Genomic DNA, 8232 nt, shown 5'->3' with positions numbered 1-8232 from the left:
TTTACTTTGGCAGCTCTGGCATAGGAAACCCTGCTGGCTAATTTTGCAGAAACACACTGGGGTGTTCAAAGCTCCATGTTATTACAGCGATGAGTGTATAGCACACTTCCTCATATTTAGGGACTTGTAAGGGCTCATCCAAAACTCTCTGAGGCTCTTCCCTTTCCTTTGATCAATTGGTTGCCCTAAATCTAAATTACAGTTGCTTGGGGAAGGGGTCTGGAAGGATATCCAAATGTCCCTTTCTCTTGTGGTGGTTATAAAAGAAGGGCCCCACTAACGGTGGGGTGAACAGTCAGGAGATTGCCAATAGAAGGGAATTTGCCTGTAACCACTTCCAGGTTCACGGCCTTGTCCCCAGACCGCACACGTGTCTCTGTCTTGTGCCCTCTTTCCAGCAGCTTCCTCTACCTCCAGTCCTGCTGTACCAACAGATGTTGTGTTTGAGCATGGCTCAGAGGAGTGGCTGGAGCTACAGAGCAGCAAAACCTTGGTCTGCCAAACACAGATCACTTGCTGCTGTCTCTGGGCTGATCAAGAGTGGGGTGCTTCTGACCACTAATAACACCTGCTTCCAAATTTGGAGGTTCCTGCTGTTCCAGATTAGTCACTCCACATGCAGACATGCAAGCTGAACAGCCAGCAGAAAAAACATGGATGTTGCTGAGATACAAGGAGTCACTTTGGGAAAGGACCCAGTGGATGTGGGAGACCAGAAGTGCAGCTCTTTGTGATTCACATCCCCACTTAAAAAGGCAGCTGGGTTCCAAACTACCTTACGCTGGGCCACTTTCTGAGTGCTCAGCAGATAGGCAAACACTTGCAGCAGCCAGCAATGTACATAAAAAGGGCATGTTAGGGCCATAGTGGTTTGCATTTATTACATGTAATGGGCCAGAACAGCATGCTGGCAGAGAAGTATCTATAAAACGTTAAGCACATAGATGAAAGGGGCTATTTTTGTAGAGCTGTAGGTCCCAAACAGAAGTGATTTTCTGCTTTGCTGTCTGTATTGTGTGTTGTTAAAAAAATTGGGATATAGGAGAACACCTGAGATAATCTCTGAAGAATTTGACAGTTACGTCTCCTGCCCAGTCAAGTGGCAGTTCACGTTTACAGTATTTACCAGTGAAGCTGACATGATGGTACATGCAATTTCTCCTGCTCCACACTGAAATTACGCCAGGCATTTGGTCAACAAACAACTCTTTGCAGTCCTATTAGACCAGAACACTTTGACATGTAATCTATTGGTATCTTTCCATCTGTCTATACAGTGAAACATTATTTGTTTTGAACACAGAAGTTACAGCTCTTAGTGACAAACTATATGAAACAAGTATTTTGAATGCCGAGTCTTCACCAAACACAAGTGAAATACTCTGTTGAATGCTTGTGTCCATGCAAAGCTTTGAAAATAGAGAGCTGTGCCTTGGTTATTGGGGTGAACTGTATTTTTTTTCCTTCTGCAAAATATAGATCTTTACATCTATACTGTATATCCTGAGGCTGTGTGTACAGTTCATTTTGTTAATGTATTAATATCTCTGAGCTCCTCAGGTGAAAGCTGGGGGCAAACTATTATAATTATTTGGATTTTAAAATGAACACCTAAACTTTTGAAACCTATGCTGTAGTCCTAATTCCAGTTGAAAGGTGGGGGTTGAAATGTTTCTATGTCAGAAATCTCTTTAGGCTTCAAGAATTTAATAGGGCATATAGCACTTCAGTTTTGTTGTATAGCCCTTAAAGCTGTTGTGTCTTTCATGTGAAACTCTGAAAGTTACTTCTAAAATGTTTTATTTTAGTTTAGCAGTTCTTTCAAGGTAGCACAGCCCCAACAATCACTACTGGGCCCTTTGGGAAACAGGAGAAAAGAAAAAGAGTATTTTTGGTATCACTTTCTTTCACCCAATGCAGTGTCAGCCAGCACAGGCAATAACAAAGGGGATGCAGGACTGCTCTCAGCTATTCTTGTGCCTGGCTCGCTCTCAGCATGACTCAGTGCAGACAATATATAACACCACTCGCAAGGGGAATGAACAGTAAATACTTGGCCCTGCATTTTTTTCCTAATCTCTTCAAGTTTTTTGTTTTGGTTTGGTTGTTTTTGGTTTGGTTTGGTTTGGTTTGTTTTTTCCTGATTTGTATCCCTTTATCCTCGCTCATGTGCTATATAAGCTTCTCAAACCTCATGTCCGTAACACCACCCCCCACTGGTAGCAGCAAGCCCTTCCGCTGCTGTAGGCTTCCCTCTGCAGAGGTTTACAAGGGGAGGCATTATTTAGAAACTCTGTGTGTTAATCTAGTGGCTCACGGTTGCTTCAACACCTTCCCTCTGGTTTTTCTTTTCTCGGGGGAGGGGTGGCTGCTATTCTAGCTAAGTGCATCTCCTGCTTTGCTGTAGCAGCTAGGCTGGTTTAGGAAGAAAACCTTAGGGCTAAACTGGCTAGGAGTGCAGCCAAGGGGGTCAGGAGACGGCTTTAAGGATTAGACTACATAATTAAAAGCTCACTCTGAATATGCTTCCTGGTACGCAGTGTTCAAACATACAAACCTTCTTAGGTAATAATTCTCCTCATTTGTATCTGAGAGATTTGTAGGTTAAAGTTGCTACACAGGTAGTGAGTCAGGAATACCAAACAAATCAGATACTCAGCTGAAAGCACAAATTATTTATCTAGACTATGAAAAGACCTTCCTAAACTTGCCCTAGCCAGTGAGAACTGGGGTTAAAACAGAAATAGATGAGCACGCATATTTCCTTGGTTTTGTGCAATGCCCTCTGGGTGCAGCTGATGTCATTTTGTGGCAACCGTTTAGATTTAGAAGATTCATCTCCTAAAGAGTTTTGCCATCAGAACTGGGCCAGAACAGGATTGCACCAGATAAAACCTGGGACACTGAAGACCCACAGTCAAGCCTATATTGTGCAAGCTCAAAGGAAGACCACTTTATCTGCAATAACTCCTAATCAGCCAGAGACAAGACCAGAATTTACACCCTTTGTTACCTGTATTCTAGATTACTGGCTTCCCCATCAGCCCACAGTACAAGCACTTGCTCTGCATCCACCCAGCATCCCAAACCAAAATGATGTTAAAACCAACAGATTCCTGTAGACTCTTGCATTTGCTAAAACCGCATATTCTGACATTTCAGTCAATATTCTAACCAAGGCTGTGCAAGATGCATTGATTTAACTTTCATTGTCTAAAAATAGGCCCTAGCAAGATGCTGATACCGAAAAAGCTATAAAAAATTGAAAGGAGGAGAAAATACTGAAGGCATATATTGATTATATGCAGTGTGGGTGAGCACTTGCCTATCTAATGCTATAAAGCACAAAGAAATAAACAGGTTAAGAATCCAAGTAGCATGTACTCACTTGAGATAAACATCCAAGGTGTAAATCATACTCCCATACCAAAGCTGTGAAAAATGCACATCGTATGTTTTGCCTGATTTTCCACTAGAATTATCAGGTTCTTATTTGAAGAGAAGTTGCAGTAAGCTAGACTTTATTCTCCATGCAATTATATATTTAAATCAGAACTGTTTGGGGTCTTTTGTCAGAAAACTGGCCCTTCTACTACTTAAAGTAAATCCCACTGTATTGTAAGTAGCTCCCTTGTCACTCATATAACAAAATGGAGACACCAAATAATTGACTTACTAACTAGTACAGCCATATATACAAGGAACCCTGCCCTGTGTACCCAGCACTGCCTCATAGCTTTGATTAAGCTCGTGTTTGACTGAATCAGTGCCTAATCTTTTTGACTAATTACTGTCTAATGCCTGCCTGCTTCTCAGTACTTTTAATTCCTTAAAAATTTGTTGTTTACAATCATTTCCTCATTCATTTTTTGGAGAGCAAAGCGTAAAAGAAAGGCTTTATTCCCTGGGTTAGGTCTAGAACACATATTCGAAGAAGATATTCTGCTACACTTTATTCAATATGATGTTACAAGAAAACAACAGTTACAGCTGACAAACCATTACATCTTTCATAATACAGACAAATTACAAGGTGTAACAAATAATGCGACATTTATTTTACTGTACTGCTTACTATGCTGTTCTTCTGAAGTATATATATATATATTTAATTACATTAACATTGTTCTCATGTACCAGCCCTCCCCCTTTTATTTGTTAAAAAAAGAACACCTCTTAGTGCACCATACAAAAATCCACGCAGAAGCTGGCAAGCAGGGATTTTGTATGCAGCACCATTGAAATGCATCTTGGGGAATGGGAATTATTAGTGCATCCTTTACTTTTAGATTTTTTGCTTATGTGAAAAATGCAAGGCAGTAACACAGTCACTCCACCTAAATGCTGGTAGGGGAGAGTATATTGTTATGCTCAGTAATGCAATGTAATTCTGTTTATATAGGGTGTCTGCATTTTGCTCCCCAGTCTGTACAGCCTAAATGTTTTCTATAACAAAGATTACAAACCAAATAATATTCACAGATGAATATTTTGCATATGAGCATACCAGAGCATTAAATACACATTCGGTTGTGTGCACTGACACAGAGCACACAGGGCTGTACATCACCTACCAGCCCACAGGGAATTTATCATCCTGCTTTCCTTCTCCAGGAGTCTGAAGTGCAGAACCCCCATGCACCAACAAGGAAGTGAAAACACCAGTGCCTCTGTCTACTGCAGATGGAATTTGCAGTGTTGCATGTACTGACAACTGATCCTAAACTATGGTTCTGATTAAAAACAATAGTGAGAATTAAAAGGACCCAACCAATCTGGGATACCATGAAGTCATGTAATGTTGGCAGTATTGGAGTGTCCTGACTGGTGCGGTGCCAGCTGGGTGTGGATTAGAGCTGATCTGAACCCAGCAGGAGAGAGGACTAAGCCATCTCCAGCTGGTTGACTACACTGTAAAGTCAGGTTCTGTGAACTTGAACTTGTAAAGAATCTCTGTATCATGCAGACCATCTCTGTCGCCATCTTCCCTTCCTTGTTCTCTTAATATTCAATCTCAAACAGAGCTAGAACATGCCCTCCCACTTTTATCTGCCTACTACACCTGCTGCCCTGTGGCTGCTCTCCCCTCTCGCAGCAAAGCCACATCCTCTCACTATCATCAGGAAGGATCTACTGGGGCTCAGCCAAATGGTAGGAAAATGAAAGTTATGTTGCTGCCAGCTGTCAACTCCAAGCAAGCCCCACAGTTTCTCAAGGACTGTGATCCAGAGACTACTGGTCACTTATGCCCATTTTTTACTATTCCTGGCACTTGCAGCACTTGTGGAAGGCCAGGCTACTTCTTGTTCCTTTGAAGATTCTGCGGGGAACCAATTTGGGAAGGATGAGACAAAAAGATGGTAACACTACTGATCTTGGCTGAAACTGTCTCAGGAGCATTAATGGGGTTTAAACAGTCCATTCAGCAACACTGAGAAGAGGAAAACCCCACTTCTGCAAGATGCTGGAGAGGTGGGCTAGCTGTCAGGGGGTCCTAACCGATGGCTGTCAGTCAGGCTAACCATGCAGGTAAGGGCTATGCTGGAAGGGGAGAGAGGGAAATAAGGCTGTACCGTCAGTTCCCTGGACATAGGAGCTTCTACTTTCTCAAAAATACTTGATGTTTCCCAGCAGATTTGATGTTCCAGAGGAATAATCTGCAGTGCTCATGCAAACAGCACCAGCTTGATCAGCCCAGGTCCCCTCCGTGCCAGGAGAACATCCCCAGTGCCCAGAGCCTCCACGAGAGAGCTGCAAACCCAAGTCACTGCAGGCAGTCAGGGTGTCTGGGAAGTAGGTGCATAAGAAAGAGGTCCTGCTCACTCCCCTTAATTGATCGGTACCTGAGATAATCTCACTACTGCTGAAAATCAAGTTACTATTTAGGAACCTAGGTATTTATGCACTTCCCTTCAGGCAACTGAGTTTGAAGATTTCTGAACCAACTTTATTTCAGTGGTTGCTTAAAAGTGGGAATGGGGCAGAGAAGATCATCTCACGTGCATGCATGTGTATGCACACACCCCCGCCCCCCAGATATACACCTTCAGCAAACACTGCACTAGTCACTATGGATAATAATGTGCTAGGCTTGTGGGAGCAGCTGGGGATTTACTCTGTATTAAACCTTCAGAGGTTTAGTTGAGCAGCATAATTGCTTGCCTCCTAATTTAAGCTGCCAAGTAGATGCATCTATGAAACTACCCTTATATTCCTAATTGAAATTTTTGTTACATTTTCAAAAATTCTTCAGATTTTTGCAGCAAGTTTTTTTTTTTCTAAAAATAGCTAATTTTAATCATCAAACTGCACACCATTTAAGTAGCAAAGATAATGTATAAAAGACTTTTCTCTTACAAAAAAAGAAACACGAAACCCAAACAAACCACGTCTAAGGCAGTTTCAGTGTGTGATAAATTCAGAGTTCAGTGGTCACTTTTTCCCCCTCATAAACACCAGGGAAAAACAGTAAGTTCTAAATAGGATTGTGACTGAAAGTGAATTTCAGATGGCTTTTAAAAGATCCAGAAACAGAGATGTCATTGGGGGAAATTGTCTTTTAATGGCTGTGCAAATATTGAGAATATTTCCATGGTTCAGCTCTTTGAAAGTGTAGACTTATATCATAGATCATTAAGAGGCCTTTTGTAGCTACTTGTGCATTCAAGGATTTGCCTTATTGGGTGTTTTTTTCTTATTAAACACTGCTGGAGTTTAATAAGATGGCAGTAGCACAAATCCTTTTCCCCTCCTTTTAAACACTGAAAGCTAACCGAAGTGTTACCACACTTCTTAAAAATGTAATTCAATGCATTCAGCAAGCAAAGGATGTCAAATTTATGTGTAGAATAATATTGCCTAGTAAGCATTTCTGTCTGAGCAGGACTATAACTCAGCAGTGGTTTTTGCACCATGCCCTGCCCTCTCTGAATGCAAAGCATTGTATATGGTCAGGGCAGTTTTATCACACCCCTGAACACAATGTTCTCCCCAACCAAAATGTAGCAACGGCTCCCTTTTCTAAAACCACACAATTTTGTGTCTTGCAAAGTTTGCATTAGGATGATTCATTCAGAAAATCTATCTAAAGACACAGTATCTGGTATTGCCTTCCAGTCAGCTCAGAGTACCTTTGGAAAGCAACTCGAAAGGTGCTTTGGTATGGAACAGCAGTTTGGGATAAGGAAAATTCTCCACTTCACTTTGTATGTGGCGAAGTAACACAGCTAGACTGAATGGCTCGTTTAACAAAAGCTCTTCTGTACCTTACTATCTGCCTTGAATTAAACAGAACTGTTTCATCTCTGTTTCCAAGAACAGGTAAATAGTATAAGGAAAAACAGAGATGTTAGCCAAGACCCATAAAAGAAAGAGATATTCTTAAGGGGAAGAAAAACATAAAGAATTCATTGTAAATCTGTCAGCTGCGTACATCTCATCATTTTTGCTCTTTCTCACAGGCCTATTTTGAAAACTGGCATGCTACATAGCCTAAGCAGAGTAACGAAATTCAGAGTACTGAACTAAACATGCAATTATTGCCATGTTCTTAAAATGGATATGAATGGTCTGAGGAGAAAATGAAAAAAGGAATAACCCAACAGCACTTCAGGAATAGTGGCAAAGTGCTGTAATTGTCAGCTGATCAGACAAGTTGGGCTTGCTCTGGCACGAATAGTCTTCCCATTGGTTGCAAAATATGCAAAACTCTCAAAGAAAACACACAGTCCTTTATGCCTCCATTGGCTTTTTTTTTTGTACAGTTGTTACTGAAGAAGTGTGAACACCAAATGTGTTGTCTTAATGTATTTAAGACATTGCTGGTGAAAGCATAAAAATCCTTACAAAGATGCAGCGCTGCAGTGGAAAATCAAACAAAATCAAATACAAAAGACTGAAAGAGTACATGCCATGTATGAGTAAGCAAAAGCTTAATCTTCACATAGTTCTCTGAAATCACAAGGTATCCAAATGCGTGCAAGGTTTTAAATAAATTGCAGGGAAAAAAACAGGGTCTTGCCAGCTTCAATTTTCTTTTGCATGAAATCCACCATAAAGAAAGGAAACTGGCCGTGGTTCCTTCCTGGTGTCGGCCTCCTCATAAGGTTTTTGTTTCCCTCCTCCAAACTGGTAAATTTAATCCTGTAAGGAAACAATATAGATTATAATAAGCCTCATGAATTGCATGTTTTAATTATTTATTACTTGGTAAAAAACAGGTTAGTCCAAAGC

General features: G+C 41.1%; 1 protein-coding gene across 5 annotated transcripts in view; it reads right to left on the bottom strand.

Annotated features, from left to right (window-relative positions):
- CDK14 (cyclin dependent kinase 14) overlaps positions 1–8232 on the bottom strand; it is a 338936-nt gene that overhangs the window by 14125 nt on the left and 316579 nt on the right. For 4 of the 5 annotated variants that reach the window (XM_051612197.1, XM_051612200.1, XM_051612201.1 and 1 more), the window contains one exon: positions 3936–8142. The exons of the other annotated variant lie outside the window; for it this stretch is intronic. The gene's annotated coding sequence lies outside the window, so the exon portion shown is untranslated. Of the gene's footprint in view, positions 1–3935; positions 8143–8232 lie in introns of those variants that run through there. 5 annotated transcript variants of the gene reach the window in all.

Source organism: Apus apus, chromosome 2 (assembly GCF_020740795.1).
Source record: "Apus apus isolate bApuApu2 chromosome 2, bApuApu2.pri.cur, whole genome shotgun sequence".
Classification (NCBI taxonomy): domain Eukaryota; kingdom Metazoa; phylum Chordata; class Aves; order Apodiformes; family Apodidae; genus Apus; species Apus apus.
Note: the sequence above shows the minus strand (reverse complement) of the source record. Positions and strands in the feature narration are given on the sequence as shown.